Below are 16,647 nucleotides of genomic sequence, written 5' to 3'. Positions count from 1 at the left end.
ACATTGCAATTTGAGATGAGTAGAAGCAAATGCAAAAAAATAAAAGGATTCCCATAAAAATGATGGCGTCACAAAGAGACGATGCAAAAGTAATGATTTGATATTAATCTTGCAAATCAATTTTCTATATTGGACTCAATAATGGAATCACACCACATGATACGCCAACCGATCGCTGCCTTTAAAACAAAAACAAAACACTATAACTTTTATTTTTTTATCAAAACAACCAAACAGCTATTTTATGCCCATTCCCACCATTATTATTATTACTATTATTAGCTTGAATTCCAAGCTTTTTTGTGGCAAGCTTATGTTTTCATGTGAAATCCCTCTGTCCTTCAGTGGAAAACATCAAATTACAGTGCCACGTTGAGGATTATTTAAACAACCCCAGTAAGTAGGTCACTCGGTAATTTACTCTTGGTTTATTAGGGTGCTGCAGAAGGAAAGAAGTGTGTTGTGGCTGTATTTGTTAGAGAACAGCTGGAGCTATGTGGCTGGAAGTGGGAGCACAGCAGCGCCCCTGGCTAGGAAAACATGTTGTTTTGTCAAGATAGGACTTGAAGGAGAGTATGGGAAAGTCTTCCCTCTCCCCCACTCCGCCCTCAACCTCATAACTGTATGCAATGAACAGTTAAGGTTGGAGCTCTTTCCTTTGCAAGAGCTGCTGAGATAAGGCTTTGCCTGGAAGGATGCTATGAACAACGCTTTAAAATCCCAGTGATAAAATGGAGGACTCATTTGAGCTTGAACTTGATTGCCTTAAGTACTGAGGGAGCTGTTTATGATTCAATCAAAAGAAATCTGAATTCCCCCCTCCCCTTAAGGAAAGCACTCCTCATTAAGTCGCAGTTTTCACATACATAAAAATGGTACGATTAACTCCTCCTTGTTAAACCAGAATGTTCTCCTGGGGCCAGACCTTGGGAACCTCTGCTTGTGAAATAATCTCCAATTTCCTAGTATTCCCACTGGGGATTCTTTCTGGTTCTCAGCTGTACTGTAGGAATTTTAAAGAGGCAGGCTATCGATTTAGGAGCACTGTGTGACATAAGCAAGGCACCACTGCAAGATGGATTGTGTGCCAACGGGGATGGCTGCTATGTGGCACATGGAAAGACAATTAAAGAAAAATAAAAGTGTTTCCCAGAAACTATCAGAAGGAAGGGAAACAACACAAATTCTCCCCTGCTACGATCTTAGAAAAATGAGCAAGTCAAGACATGTCTGAATGGTCAGAAGTGTTGTCTTGCATGTTGTGTTTTCAGGCTTTTATTTCCTTTTATTCCTTCTCCAGTCAGTTTTCTTTGTGTGACCTAGTGTTGGGACCCTTTTCTTTAAACTCATGACACCATGATGGATGTTTTGCCAGGAGTAGGCTTTTTATTCTTTCAACCACCAACCTTATCAGACTATATACTTCTGCACACTGCATATATCTATATCATCATCATCATCATCATCATCATCTATATCATCTATATCTATATCATGTCCAACAAGAAGCAGCAGGAGGAATGTGTTGTACCTTCTCAAAGACAAGTATTGGGCAACCTGGTATTGTCACAGATTCTATCACTGTGAAAAATCCCAACCCTGTGATCATACCAACCATCTCGCCCATCCGTGGTACAGACCCCATGACTAAATGAACTTTAGTGATAAGGATGTACAACATACCCGTGGCACAGTTCTGATTACAGAGGGCAAATTTCACATCCTTGTTAAGCCAACCCAGTCCTAATGCAAACAAAGCCATCATGCTTCGATGTTCTGCTGCTGTTGCTTGCGTAAGCAACAAAGAAAGAGCTGCATAGTCATTTGGGAATCAAGTGGGTGGGCACTGGAAAGCTGAGATAGTCAAGAGTCCGTACTCAAGGCACAGATCTGTAATCTAAACTAAATACATTAGACCGATGATTTCAGAGGCTTCTTGCTCAACAGCAAATAAATAATTTTCTAACATGTGGTAGCAGTTTCCAGTTTATAGTAGTGCAAGCAGTAAAGCTGGACTAACCTCCATTCTCCACCTATTTACCATTCCCACCCTGAGGGGCCAGAATGAGCTAAGGAATTTGTACTCTCCATAGAACTCACAGTTCTGTGACGCTTTATTTTGTACTTGCTGGCTCAGATTTGCAAGCTTTGTCCTCCTGGAGAAAGCTACCTTGTGTGGGAACTCCTGAGGAAGATGTAGGGAAACGGCAAGATTGTCCCAGATTTTGCCAGCTTCAGACTGAGCACACCCCATACATTGAAAGCACATTACTCCCCCCACACTAAAGAATCCTGAGAGCTTAGTTTGTTACAGGTGCTGCTGGGAGTTATAGTTTTGTGAGGGATAAACTACAGTTCCCAAGATCCTTGGGGTGAAGCTATTATTATTATTATTATTATTACTACTACTACTACTACTGTTATTTCAGTCTATTACCTGCCCTTCACCTTTAGGTCCTAGGGCGGCTTACAACCATTTAAAATCAATATTAAAAACGGTTTGAAGCAATTGCAGTCACAGGAGTAGGATGGGATCCAAAAATGCGCAATGGAGGAATTACTGTTCTTTGTTTTATCAGGAGCCCTATTGCTGAATCATTGCAGCTTGAATATGGGAGGTTTGAGACATGGGTTCTGCTGCTTGTTTCATAATCTTTAAATAAGAGAAGAGGCTTGCATCATGTCTTGTTGCAAAATAAATGGGAATTAGAAAGCAAAGTAAAATAATTATGGAGCTTTTCTGTTCATCATATGAGTGTATACCATATCCAAAAGTCTGCTTATTCTCTCTCTTTCTCTCACTCTTCCACCGCAGCAGTGGTACAGATAGAGATGCAAATTATGGGAGAAAATGGCAGAGGGGGGGGGCGGTTAAGTGTTTTCCTCCAAATTAGAATTCTTATTTTCCCCTCAGACAGGGCCTGAGGCAGAATAGCAAATGACATCCGCTCCCCCAAGTCAAGGTGCATTGCAGCCAAGGGCAGGCAAGTTATTTTGGCATCTGAAGCAGAAATTCCCACAGACACCTTCCCCCTCCCTAGCAGTAAAACTGCAGTAATAATGAAACAGGTAACAATTTGCTGCCCTTTCATGACAACCCCAAGCCAGCTGCCTAAGATAGCTGCCTCACACTACCTAAATTTTATTGTAAGTAGCTCTATTATATTGGAAAGTTAAACCTACTGTGCTAAAAATGCATAATAAAATGAACTGAACTGATATGAGGAACAGAGAAAAACTCATTCAGAACTACCGTACTTTTCCCTTAGAGAGAGAGAGAGTAGGAGAGTTTGGATTTGATATCCCGCCTTTCACTCCCTTTAAGGAGTCTCAAAGCGGCTAACATTCTCCTTTCCCTTCCTCCCCCACAACAAACACTCTGTGAGGTGAGTGGGGCTGAGAGGCTTCAAAGAAGTGTGACTGGCCCAAGGTCACCCAGCAGCTGCATGTGGAGGAGCGGAGACACGAACCCGGTTCACCAGATTACATGACTACTTAACCACTGCACCACACTGGCTCTCAGGCAACTGTCAAATCCCACCTTCCTTTCTTAAAGCTAGCTCCCAAATGACTGGAAACTCCAGCCAATCAGAGTCTGCTGTCATCCAGACCAATAACAGAATTGATCCCTTAAATCACACACTGAATGGTCCCTGCCTTTACATTTCCTCACTTTTAAATGGGAGTTCATAGAATCCCTTATGCTGCTATTAGATTATATGACTTCCGAGTTCCAGAACACAAGGAGGGACAAAAGAATTATGGTAGAAACATTTTGTTAACAGTCTATTACTCAGTTGATGGTAATGGAGTGCTTCTTAATAAAATCAGAGGCAAATGCTAAGCAACATTTCATATAATAGTTGAAGAGCAGCTCTGCAGATTTAAATTCCAAAGGAGAGGCAAAAGGGATCTGGGAAGAAGGCTTTAGTTTTATGTTTAGAGTATATACACTGAGGTTAATTAAATGTTATCTGGCCCAGAGTGCATTATTCATTCATTAGAACAAATATTCAAGTTTGGTGGTTGCATTTTTTTACACCAGGAAGAAGAGATGCAATCTGGAAGAGGTAGTGATTGTATTTAGAAATTTGCATTATTAAAAGTCTGAAACTCAAGCAGGGCTGGTCCAACCATTAAGTGGAATGACACAGTTTTCTCAGGCAGTGGGTGAGTGTGCCACATTTGTGCCCCTCTGCCTCAAATTTAGCTTGGCCAGCCATCTGCCCATCCAGTGATGGAGGCTCATCACTTCTCCCTCCACTGTCTTGCCCCTCTGTCTTGCCTCACTTGGGGAAAGGGCCAGCGGGACCTTCAGAACAAGGACTTCTAGGCAAAGAGGCCAGGAAAGTGCCTTAGCTACCACCATGTTTTGCCAAAGTGGCGAGAAAGACTGATTCGGCATTGTTTGCTATTGTGGGATGTTTCCATTGCCTATATATTAACAGGAAGGGAGTGTGGCCAATGCTACATGGATGCTTTGAATATGGGGCATTATTGTTAAAGCAAGAGGTCGGCAACCTTTTTAGGTTTACGAGCACATTTGCAAACCGGGCATCTCACACACACTGCAGCCAAGCACACGCTGCAACCAATTTTATTAGCAACAATACAATGTTTCCTTCAAGCTAAATTCCAGCAGAGAAAGGGGACCTTGTGGGTGCCCAGGAAGGCCATTGTGGGCATGTGAACCTGTGGATTACATGTTGGCAACACTTGCTTTAACTCTTCCCACAACATGTGTATTTTGGCCTACTGTCTAGGAATAACTTGTTTTCATTTAACCCATTTAGTTTTTTCATCTATATCTAAGGAAAAATAATAAGACAAATCCGTACTTTAGAATCTACCCTCAGATACCTTGGTAAGCAAGGTCTGGAGACTTGAGAAGGTCTTCTAATCCAATCATCCAAAATCCAGGGGGAACATTAGAACTCCAATTCCTGTTTATCTTTTCCTACATTTTAATCTACTTCATTGGATGCACTAGGTATGGATGAATACTAAGCTACTCCTACATCAAGTAGACACTTCTGGCTGCCTTAATTGTTTGGTGTTCTCTCCAGGAAAAAAAGAGAAAGAAAATTCCAAATGCCCAATTGGGCTACAGCAAAAATCTCATACATGTGGTCCTTTTATTCCTTGCATTCCATAAGGAGAGCACAAATACAATACTTCATAAATAAGCTGTTGCTGCTTATTGTGGTGAAGAACACACCATCATAAGCATTCAAGATGCTAAAATTAAGCTCATCAGCCAAAGAAGAAATGGGTAGAAAGAAAACAAGAATGGCTAACAGTTACATATCCCAGTATATTAATCTTTCATAGCTAATTTACAAATAAGTGAATTATTTATGGACAGTGTTTTACATTTGACTGATCTCTGCTAAAAAGCAGAGGTGGATTAATAAAATTTTAGGTATTAGGGAGGCGTGAACTAGTAGGGAAAGTGTCTTGATTCCTGATTAATTATGTATTATCCTCCTACAGTGTATCACAATTCTTTCTCTATGAATCATATACCGGTACTTTATTATAGTCTTTCACTCATCAGTTTAGGATCTAAGGCAAGGCCTTAACTAGGGGGAAATGATAACATAGCTATAGACTGTACCACTTCAGTGTGCAAAATAGCAAATGCCATTTTTTAATTGGGGGGTGGGCAACAGGAGAGGTATACAAAATGGTGCATTGTGTAGTGCAGGGATGGGGAACCTGTGGTCCTCCAGATGTTGCTGAATTGCAGCTCCCATAATGCATAGCCAGTAGCTAGAGATCATGCAAATTGTAGGTCAGCAACATCTGATGTCATAAAACCTGAGACCATCCACTGAACCTGAATAGTTGGAAATCCAGGACAGGGAAACAGAAATAGCTCTTCACACATCACATTATAATTTGAAGGCACCTAGAATTGGGGGAACCATAGGGAAGAAGCAGTAGGCATGACCAACAAAACCATCTGAGAAATAAAATAGGTGGGAACCAGGTGAGGACCTTTTGTGTTACACAGGATTTGAATCAGCTTCCCAAAAGAAATCTACCTAGCCCCTTCAATGGAAACTTTTTTTTTTTTAAAAAAAGACCATTTTATTTAAGTACGTAAACATTTTTAGCATTCAGATTTTATGTTTTCTGCTGCTGTTTTAAATTCCCGTGCATTTTGCTGTGAATTGTTTGTTTTATACTGAATTTTATCTTTTCATTCTTGTTTTGATTTTTATGTAAACCATTTTGTGCTTCTGTACTTTGTAAAAAAGAAAAAGTGGGATGTGCGTAAGAGAAATATATAAAGCTAGGCACTTTTGAGTCCCACTAATATGTGCTGGAGAATTAAGCATGCACTCTCATTGAATTTAGGAAAGGTCAAAGCTGCAATCTGTGCACATTTTCCTGGGATTAATACACCCCAGAGTACTTTACCTCAGAGAACTTTACCTCTGAGTAAAGTTGCATAGGGTTGCACAGTGGAAGTGCAAAAGGACTCGGTCCCCAGGAGCTGGTGCCCCTGAACGTTTTACAGATTTTTTAAAAAATTCTAAAATTCATACATTTGAATTTCAAAAATTATCCTATTTTTATTTTGAAATTCTTCTTTGGTGCTTGTGACTCTTAACTCTGGCTAATGGATTTTAAGAGAATTGTGTTGCAATTTTGCAAGTCCAGTAGTCCCATTATATTCTTTTCTATAAAACCCTTCAGTATGACCAAGATTCTTGTGACATCTTAAAGACTGACAAATATCTTGTGGAATATACTTTTGTTGACCAAATCTCTTTTGTTATGCTCATTTTCTTATTCATGCTAGCCAGAAAACCTAAAGCTGCAGAATCTCATCAGTAGCAGAGGAATAAATGCTGCTAATAGTTTTCAAAGTGCCTTAAAACTTCCAGATGGTTCACACCTCAATTCATTTCAAGAATGCTCTGGGAGTATCAAATGATTCACACCAATTGTTTTCAAAGGGCAAAATCCATTGGGAAATTTCCATAAATTTCACTGAAATAAATGAATGAGAGCTACTCAGAGTCTTTAAAAAAACCCACATCTAAACTATAAGAAACTAGAGTTGGCCATAAACAACTGGAAATTTTACAATTTATCTACTAGAACAATGTGGGTCTGTAACATGTCCCCACTCGAGGCAGCAGCGGAGCAAGCCAATTGGGTGTCTGGGGCGGCGCCAGCCACCCACGGGGCAGGGGCAGCCACCCATGGGGCAGGGCAAGCCGGGGCAGGACACTCCGCGGGGCCTCCGAGGAGTCTGCCTGCTTCCTTCCACTCAGTGGCCCTACAGCTGAGGGGCAGGTGGTGGATGGACCGTTTGGTCCAGGAGAAACCGTGGCTCAGGCGTGCTGCAGGCCCCGTGGTGAGTGCTGCCCAGCATTTTGTCACCCCCGTCAGCGGTGACACCCTGGGCGACCTGCCCCCACCACACCCCTCTTCCTCTGCCCCTGACTGGAGGTGCCTGCAACCATGAGGTTTAGATCTATGGCTGTGCCCTTTTTTTGTCTCTGATCCTGACCACCATTCGCCTAGAAGAGAATGCAACAGTTCTTCACCCATAGGTGAGATGAAGCAGTGGTAAGGTTTCCATCACGATTGATCCAAGTGCTAGGTTAATTTCATTGTACACAGTTTGTACATTGACAATAAAGGTATTATTATTATTGTGAGAGCTGGACCATAAAGAAGGCTGATCGCCGAAGAATTGATGCTTTTGAATTATGGTGCTGGAGGAGACTCTTGAGAGTCCCATGGACTGCAAGAAGATCAAACCTCTCCATTCTGAAGGAAATCAGCCCTGAGTGCTCACTGGAAGGACAGATTGTGAAGCTGAGGCTCCAGTACTTTGGCCACCTCATGAGAAGAGAAGTCTCCCTGGAGAAGACCCTGATGTTGGGAAAGATGGAGGGCACAAGGAGAACGGGGCGACAGAGGACATGATGGTTGGACAATGTTCTCGAAACTACAGGCATGAGTTTAACCAAACTGCGGGAGGCAGTGGAGGACAGAGGTGCCTGGCGTTCTCTGGTCCATGGGGTCACGAAGAGTCGGACACGACTAAACAACAAAATTATTATTATTATTATTATTATTATTATTATTATTATTATTATTAGGTTAGGAGCTAAATTAGGAACATCTGGAACACAGAATCTGCCATATTTGTATCATTCTCCTTCCCATTTCAAATCAGGGACAACTTCTCTGTACCCCATTTCTTGATATCTGTGCAGACAGAAGATAAAGCCTTATACAGTGGTACCTCAGGTTAAGAACTTAATTCGTTCCGGAGGTCCGTTCTTAACCTGAAACTGTTCTTAACCTGAAGCAACACTTTAGCTAATGGGGTCTCCTGGTGCCGCTGTGCTGCTGCTGCACGATTTCTGTTCTCATCCTGAAGCAAAGTTCTTAACCCAAGGTAATATTTCTGGGTTAGCGGAGTCTGTAACCTGAAGCGTATTTACCCCGAGGTACCACTGTACAAGCATTCAGAGGGCACCTTGGAGAAGGAAGTGTGATGAGGGCACAATGATGCCACACATACCAGCATGTCCCCACCCCTACTGGTTCTACCCCCAACCTTCCCACAGCGAGCAAGAAGGTCTGAAGGGAGATTCTTTCTGCATTTGGCTGGATGTGTTCATATTCCTTCCCACAATGAGGAATGTGCAAAAGGCCTTAGGTCTCAGTGTACGTTGGTCAACGCTGGCCTTGTGTCCCCTTCACCCTTTATTTCCCCACATGTTTTTTGAAAGCTCGAACAGTTACAGTTAGTAACTGCATTTCCGAGAGAAATTCGTTCCCAAATGCGTCATGCCTTTGCATTCAGCAGTAGCTGAAGCCCCATCAACAGCAGTGGCTGAAATACGTTAGACTTTAAATAATGCAGCAACACAACCCAGTTATAAGCCCAACACAATTCATGTTACGTTTATAAACCATTCCTGAGAAAAATGATTATCTCCCAAAGTTTACAGCATGGAAAAAAATGCCTTTATTATTCCCCCCCACCAAAAAAAGCCGCAGACACCACTCTAGTTCAGAGCCTTATGTGGACACCATAGACCTCTTATGTGTGCGCTCTATCTCATCCATGGATGGAGCAGCTCTGCGCTCCTGAAGAAATGAATACAGGGATTTTTTTTCTGCACTGTAATGAGTATAACAGTCTTTGCCAGGTCATGATTTTTGTGGTCACAAAGCGAAGCATTCCTGTCCCCAGTTGCACCTACATAAATGGGGTTTAATTTATGCCTGCTTATTTGGGTGCAAGACTGATGCTAAGGACTGGTTTCCCATTAAATCTTACTGTCCATAATATGAAAAGATACCTTGAAGAGGAAATAAGGATTCCCATTTGGATCAGAAGTGGAATATTTTAGACCAGGATCTGGTGTTGATTGGTTGATGCTGAGCTAGTTATTCACCACAGGCTTGGACTGTCATCAACAAGCTGGCTCCTGATGATGTTCTAGGTAGAGTTTTATGCATTTTCTCCATCCTCAACTTCAGAAACACATTTAATCCTATAGTAAACAAACGAGGTGATGGCACCTTCCCATTCCACATATAAGAGCTGAATGGACTGGAAGCTGAATCGTACTTATACACTGGCAATGGGTCAAGGTCCTCTACTCTACCTGGATGAAGCTGGCTATCTTAGAGAGTGCAGTTAAAACTCATTGTATTGGATCCTAAAGCACAGAACGAAGCTATTTTCCCCCGAATTCATACTGACAGCCAAGTACTTGCCATGGAATCTAGAGTGGGTATTGATGGATAACATGTCTCTCCTGTGTGTTTGGATGCACAGACTAAAGGATTTTTCCTCAGTGTGCCTAGAATTGCCAGAAATCTCACAAGTGGCTCTAGGAACTGTCCTATGAAAAATTTAGTCTGGGTTAATTCATCCCATACAAAAGCGCTTAGTAAAATATGAGAGCATATACAGTGGTACCTCGGGTTACATACACTTCAGGTTACAGTCTCCGCTAACCCAGAAATAGTGCTTCAGGTTAAGAACTTTGCTTCAGGATGAGAACAGAAATAATAATAATAATAATAATAATAATAATAATAATAATAATAATAATAATAATAATAATAGTTTATTATTTGTACCCCGCCCATCTGGCTGGGTCTCCCCAGCCACTCTGGGCGGCTTCCAACAAAGATGAAAGATACACTAAAATGTCACATATTAAAAACTTCCCTGAAATCATGCTCCGGCGGCGCGACAGCAGCAGGAGGCCCCATTAGCTAAAGTGGTGCTTCAGTTTAAGAACAGTTTCAGGTTAAGTACGGACCTCCAGAACGAATTAAGTACTTAAGCAGAGGTACCACTGTAGTCAAGACCAAATGTTCACTCACAGAGCAAGGAGGAAAAACTGAAATCCCTCTTTGCTGTTTCTTTTCCAGAGCCCTGTAACATTAGCTCTCAGAATTATTGGGCCATTTTCCTGATCCCTTCTACAGCTGTTTGTAGGTGGTTATAATTAGTAAAAGAGAGGGAAAGAAAATTCTCTTTCTCTCCACCCCCCCCCCTTCTGCTATGTCAAGGGAACAAAACTAGGAAGACCACAACAAGTTAATCTCCTGCCGTCTGTCACTAACAACATCAGGCATGCACATTAAGAAGTGTGCCCAGGCTGTGCAACCCCTTCACTTGCACCTGCCATTTTTGCAGCAATGAACAAAGGGCACAGTCACAACTACAGAGTCCTTGAAAACAGAAGGGAAAAAAACCCTAGAGGATGCCCTGGCAGAAGTAAAAGGAAATTTGGTATCATAAAACATCCAGCCCAGATGCTCTGCAATTTCTCAGTTTCAGGTAGGAAGAAAGGCACGCAGCCTAAATCCATTAAGCAAGTTTAAATAATTTTTGACTTAAACTCAACAAATCTGCCGTCGATGTTGCTATCCTAGTAAACCACAGGGACAGGGAATGTGCATTCAGTAAATCATGTTGATCCATTTTTTGTTCCAAGCCAAGTACATTTAACTCTGAACCCAGAATGGATTAATGGGGCTTATCAAATAGTGATCCTCTTCTTGAAGGTTAGTCATGCAGTTTCCTGGTAGATCGGTAAAGTTGGCATGAACAGGATCGATGAACAGTGGTGAGAACTTGTGTTTCAGGATTTTCAATTTTTCAAAAGATTCTGGTAGATTGTAGCCTTTATGACTCATAAGACAAGTGAATTGAAGGATATTAAAGAAAGGAACATTTCCCATCCCCTCTTCCCCACCCCACACTATCAGCACCCACTGAAAAATATTTCCAGAGACTCAGCAGTCCCTTCTGAACCATGTGTGGTGGGTTACAGAATCTTTCAAATTCAGGTCAACTGTATTTCCCTCTGACCCACCCATCCCATACAGTTCAGGAGGGGCTGTTTACAGAGAGGCTTTTCAGGCTTGCAAGTATATGCAAGAGACAGAAGGGGAAGGAGAAAATGCTTTCCAATCTCTTACTTTAGGATCCAAGACAAGGGGTTTTATCTGCACTCTCTAAGATAGCCAACTTCCTCCAGATAGACTAGAGGACCTTGACCCATTGCCAGTTTAAGTAAGATTCAGCTTCCATCCCATTCAGCTCTTATATGTGGAATGGGAAGGTGCCATTTTCACCTCAGGCAGCAGAATGTCTTGGTTCAACCTCTGTTCTGTGTAACCTAAGAGACAGGCATGGGGTTGGAGAGTTGCCCTTTCCCTGCCAAGCCACTGGTAGGTGCAAATATTTGGGGATCCAATAAATTCCTGGGATTCCAAGGGGCATGTAGCATTGGGCAGATTTTCTCAGCCTCACCTTTCAGTTGTTGGCTTGCATCAGCAGCAAGCTGCACTGTAAATTAAGAATTGCATAGCATGCAAGGCTGAGCTTCCATTGTCAGAAAAGCCCTGTATCTGTGCAGAAGCAATTGCACCCACTCAAGAAGATCTTTGTAACCTGAACCAAAATCTTTTCTCTTCTGGCCAGTTGACATAAGCAAGCCTTGCTTTTAATGCCAAAGTAAATTCAAGAAAGGACAGAACGAAAGAAGGAAGACTTTGCCTTGGGATTTGAAAGCTGCTTGTTTCCCCTCCATCCCTGTTCTCCAGACATTTGGCACAGAGGGGAGAGATGATTGGGGAGAAGCCTACAGTGGCTCCTGTTTGACAGATCAGGCTCCAGGAAGCTGTGAGGCAACAACGGCAGCTGCTGTGTGCTGCTCTGCCATTTTCAGACAAGAGACTGCAGCAGAAAAGAAGAAGCCAGCTGCAGTCAGGGGGTTCAAACAGATGAGCATTGTCTTCTTTAGGGTCTGTAAAATGTCTTCCAAGTGGGCCAGGACATCATTTTAAGGTGTTCTTCAGTCCATAATAACCAACACATTAAGACACTGTGTGTACTGATTTACAGTGTAGATAGTAAGAGAACGATTGCAGTATAATTCAGAGTGATAACGTGGAGGCTGGCTTCAATAAATCATAAATTAGTCATAATAATAAGAGCCAAAGTACAGCTAAACTGCTGTAATCAAACAATTCTCCAGAACAAATTAAGTGACATTACAGGGCAGCTGTACATAACCAGCTATTGCCTACAGCCTCTTTAGCTAAGTCGCCAATGGCCCCGCCTTGTGACACGACTTGGAAGACGCATTCCAGTGGTGCAGCCTCACACCTGTGTGTTATGTGTCTAAAGATTGGAGCAGTGTGAGCAGGGCTGATGGCACATTTCTTTTCCACCTGATTCCTGCCCTTCCTCCTGGAGGTGGGGAGGAAGACTTTATCTCACCCATATGGTGGCAGGATTCTCATATTTATTGCAGCTTTGGGAAAGTGGCTATGACATGGTAGCAGGAATGCAAAGAGGGTTTCTGAGGTAAGATTCAAATATTGCTTCCTTATAGTCAAATATAATGCTGTTCTTTGAAGTCTGGAAAACACATCCTAAAATTTTGGAAATTATCAAAGGTCAGAAGCCCCACCCCCATGAGGGAAGGTTACAATGTTGGGACTTCCAATTTAGAAAAAAAGCTAAGTGTGGGGAGAAGTAAATGGACACAACAGGATTGTATAAAATTATGCATAGTGTGGGGAAAGGGAATAAAAAAAAAATTCTCCGTTTCTCATAATAGTAGAACATTGTGACATCCAATGAAGTGGACAGTTGAGGGATTCAGAACAGATAAAAGGAGGTAGTTCTTCATACACCATGTAGTTCACTTTAAAAAATGCAATTGCAACACCAGCTTGTCCTATGTGGAGTGGCAAAGCACTCTTGAGGCTTCTCCAGGCTACTAGTACAGTGGTATCTCAGGTTAAGAACTTAATTCGTTCTGGAGGTCTGTTCTTAACCTGAAACTGTTCTTAACCTGAAGCACTACTTTAGCTAATGGGGCCTCCCACTGCTGCTGCGGGATTTCTGTTCTCATCCTGAAGCAAAGTTCTTAACCCAAAGTAATATTTCTGGGTTAGCGGAGTCTGTAACCTGAGGCGTATGTAACCTGAAGTGTATGTAACCCGAGGTAACACTGTACTTTAATTAGTCATTTTCTCCCCCCGCCTTTTTTAAAGAATAATTTGCTTCTGCAGGGATGGTTTTTCTACATGAATTTGCTAGTTCTATCATTTTTTTTAAAACTGAGTTGCTGAGTGTTAGAATGACTCCATGAAACTTGGGTACTGAGAAAAGAGTCATCAAGGGATTCAGAAACCATTAATATTATACAGGTACTCTCTTGAGTCAGAGAAGGATGTGAGTAGGGACAAACCAACCCCAGAGCTCTTTAAATACTAAGTTGGGCAAATCACTGCAAAGTGATAATGTTACAAACCACACTTTCACTGGGAAGATGCAAAGGGTTATATCAAAACTGGCCCAGATGTGGGAAAAGACAAAGTGGAATTATAATTGGATCTATCTCATTGTTTTAAATAAATGGCCCTATTATTGTTGCAGCTGGTGGAATTGTACAACAGGGACTAACTAAGAGCTAAAAGAACTTTTAAAATCATTTAGCCTTATTGATTCACATGATGTTAATAGGTAGGTTTCAAGAAAGTAAATGACTAGAAGAAAAAGGGGGCAAGGAGGAAACCCTTCCAAGATTCAGTTATCCTTTCAAGAGTACGGCAAATGAATGGAGAATTCCAATGGTAGATAATGGATTTTATTAATGGACAAAATAAAGGGTGGGTTGTGGGGCTTGTGCAACATGCTTAAGAAAACAATTGTGCAAAAGAAGAACTCAACTAGAATGCAACAGCCAAGCTATAGAGAATAGCATGATCCAAGAATGATCTAAAGAGATGAGTCCTGAACTGAAGAGAGGGGACCAGTTGTGGTGGAGAATGAGCAAGAGGGAGGAGGATGTAAGAATTTGGGGGCTGCTAGAGGAGAGCTTAAGGAGACGGGAAAAGGATGCTGGAACGAAAGGTGGATGTTACAGCAGAGGTTAGCAGGGATAGCAATTACATTGTGCAATAGCACTGATAGGAATGAATCAGAATTGAACCTCCAGAATGAGTTAAAGGTAAAGGGAACCCTGACCATTAGGTCCAGTTGTGGCCGACACTAGGGATGCGGCGCTCATCTCGCTTTATTGGCCGAGGGAGCCGGTGTACAGCTTCCGGGTCATGTCTGGCGAACCAGAGTTGCACTTTGACGTGCTTTCGAACTGCTAGGTTGGCAGGAGCAGGGTCCGAGCAATGGGAGCTCACCCCGTCGTGGGGATTCGAACCGCTGACCTTCTGAATGGCAAGTCCTAGGCTCTGTGGTTTAACCCACAGCACCACCCGCATCCCCCAGGATGAGTTACGTACTAACAATTACCCATTGGCAAGTAATAATCTCATGTTGAGTTTCAGCAGTCTTTGGGGGAAATTTACATTTTGGAATTTCAGTTTCATTGTAAAAACAAACAAATGCTGCACTTATAAGCTTTAGGTATTTTCTATCAACATATTTTCTTTTTCTCTTCTTATTTCTCAAGCAGATGCCATGCACTGACAGATTTCTTGATTTATTTGTAGATGAAGCGGAAACAAGGCAGTCCTTGTCTGCCAAATGAGGAAAAACAACCTGAGGAGAATTGCATGCTCTTGTAGACAAATGGAATCTCTTTCCCTCCAAGTTTTAAACAAAGAGTGATGGGTCAGAAGCAAAAACAAAATGCTATCTTTCAGGAAATTCTTTAGCTCCTTTAAGCCAATTTATACCCATTAGTTTCTAAAGTTTTGAGACTTACAAAGTAGAATTCTGTGATTTGAAGAGATAAATTGTGTCACTTCAGTAGGTGGCTATCATGAGAGAAGGTTTCAAACTTTCCCAGTTTCACAACCAGGGTAGTTGTTGTTACAGGCTGCCTATTCCAGATAGAGAGTTCCTTATCACTCTCTCATAGTAAGTAACTACAGTGGTACCTCAGGTTACAGACTCTTCAGGTTACAGACTCTGCTAACCCAAAAACAGTACCTCGGGTTAAGAACTTTGTTTCAGGATGAGAACCGAAATCGTGCAGCTGCGGTGTGGCGGCAGCGGGAGGCCCCATTAGCTAAAGTGGTGCTTCAGGTTAAGAACAGTTTCAGGTTAAGAACGGACCTCCAGAACGAATTAAGTTCTTAACCCGAGGTACCACTGTATTTTGTTTTGGACGTTTTGCGGCTGCAATTCTGTTCACACCTAGCTGGAAGTAAGTCCCGTTGAACTCAGTGGGACTTACTTCCAAGAAGGTATGTGCATGATTCCACTGTCAGTATTGCAAAATACAGCTGAGGAAGGGTAATAAATACGATAGCCAGGTGAAAAAGGTGGGATGCTGAAATAACCTATTTTCTATTAAAGGTGTAGGAGCCCTCTCTTTTTCAGCACACTGCCCTTAGTCAGAACTAACTTACATGAAAAGTGTGATTGGAATAGTGATAAATACCTCCACATCTGTCATGTGGTAACTGAGCAAGAAATAAATGTCACTTTATAGGAAGTGACAGCATGGTCTGTGGTCCTAACAAGACAGGGAGGAAGTGGCAGAATGATCAATGTGATGAAGAGAGAGCAAATTAGCTCCTCTATCTCCATCACTGCCATAAGTGAGTTCACTTTATACGAAATCTCCAAAAGACAAAACTGACCACTTAGTGAGAAAAGGAACAAAGAGTAAAAACAGCAAGAGTTGGTTTAGAGGCAAGGTACAACCACAGCTAGCACCAAAGACAATATAGTCAACTGGTTTATATAACTCCAAATGAGGAGCAGCTTGCTTTGAATAAAACTTTGCACTATATTTTAATATTATCACAACATTTGACAAAGGCCTCAGGGAGAACTGTGAGGTTCAGAGATCTTGTGTTTCAAATGTACACACTGTCAAAGAAGGCTGGCTCTGAAAAGAATTACCCGGTACTTCATCAAAAGAGCTTTCTCAGAGCTGCTTGTTGACAGTCATGATGGTATGATGTGAGAGGCTGGCATTTGATGACCCAACCGCTTAGAGTGAGTAGTGTTCACCTGTGTAAAGAAATAAAGGTAAACTCCAGCTATGAAATACTTGTGAGTAATATTACCACATGATCAGGCCTTCATTTTTGTCACATGGTAGTTATACTAATTATTTCCCCATGATCCCTGGAAGACAATTTCATAATCAGCAA

This window comes from Podarcis melisellensis (genome assembly GCF_964234715.1).
Source record: "Podarcis melisellensis genome assembly, chromosome: 1".
In the NCBI taxonomy this organism is placed as follows: Eukaryota; Metazoa; Chordata; class Lepidosauria; order Squamata; family Lacertidae; genus Podarcis; species Podarcis melisellensis.
Note: the sequence above shows the minus strand (reverse complement) of the source record.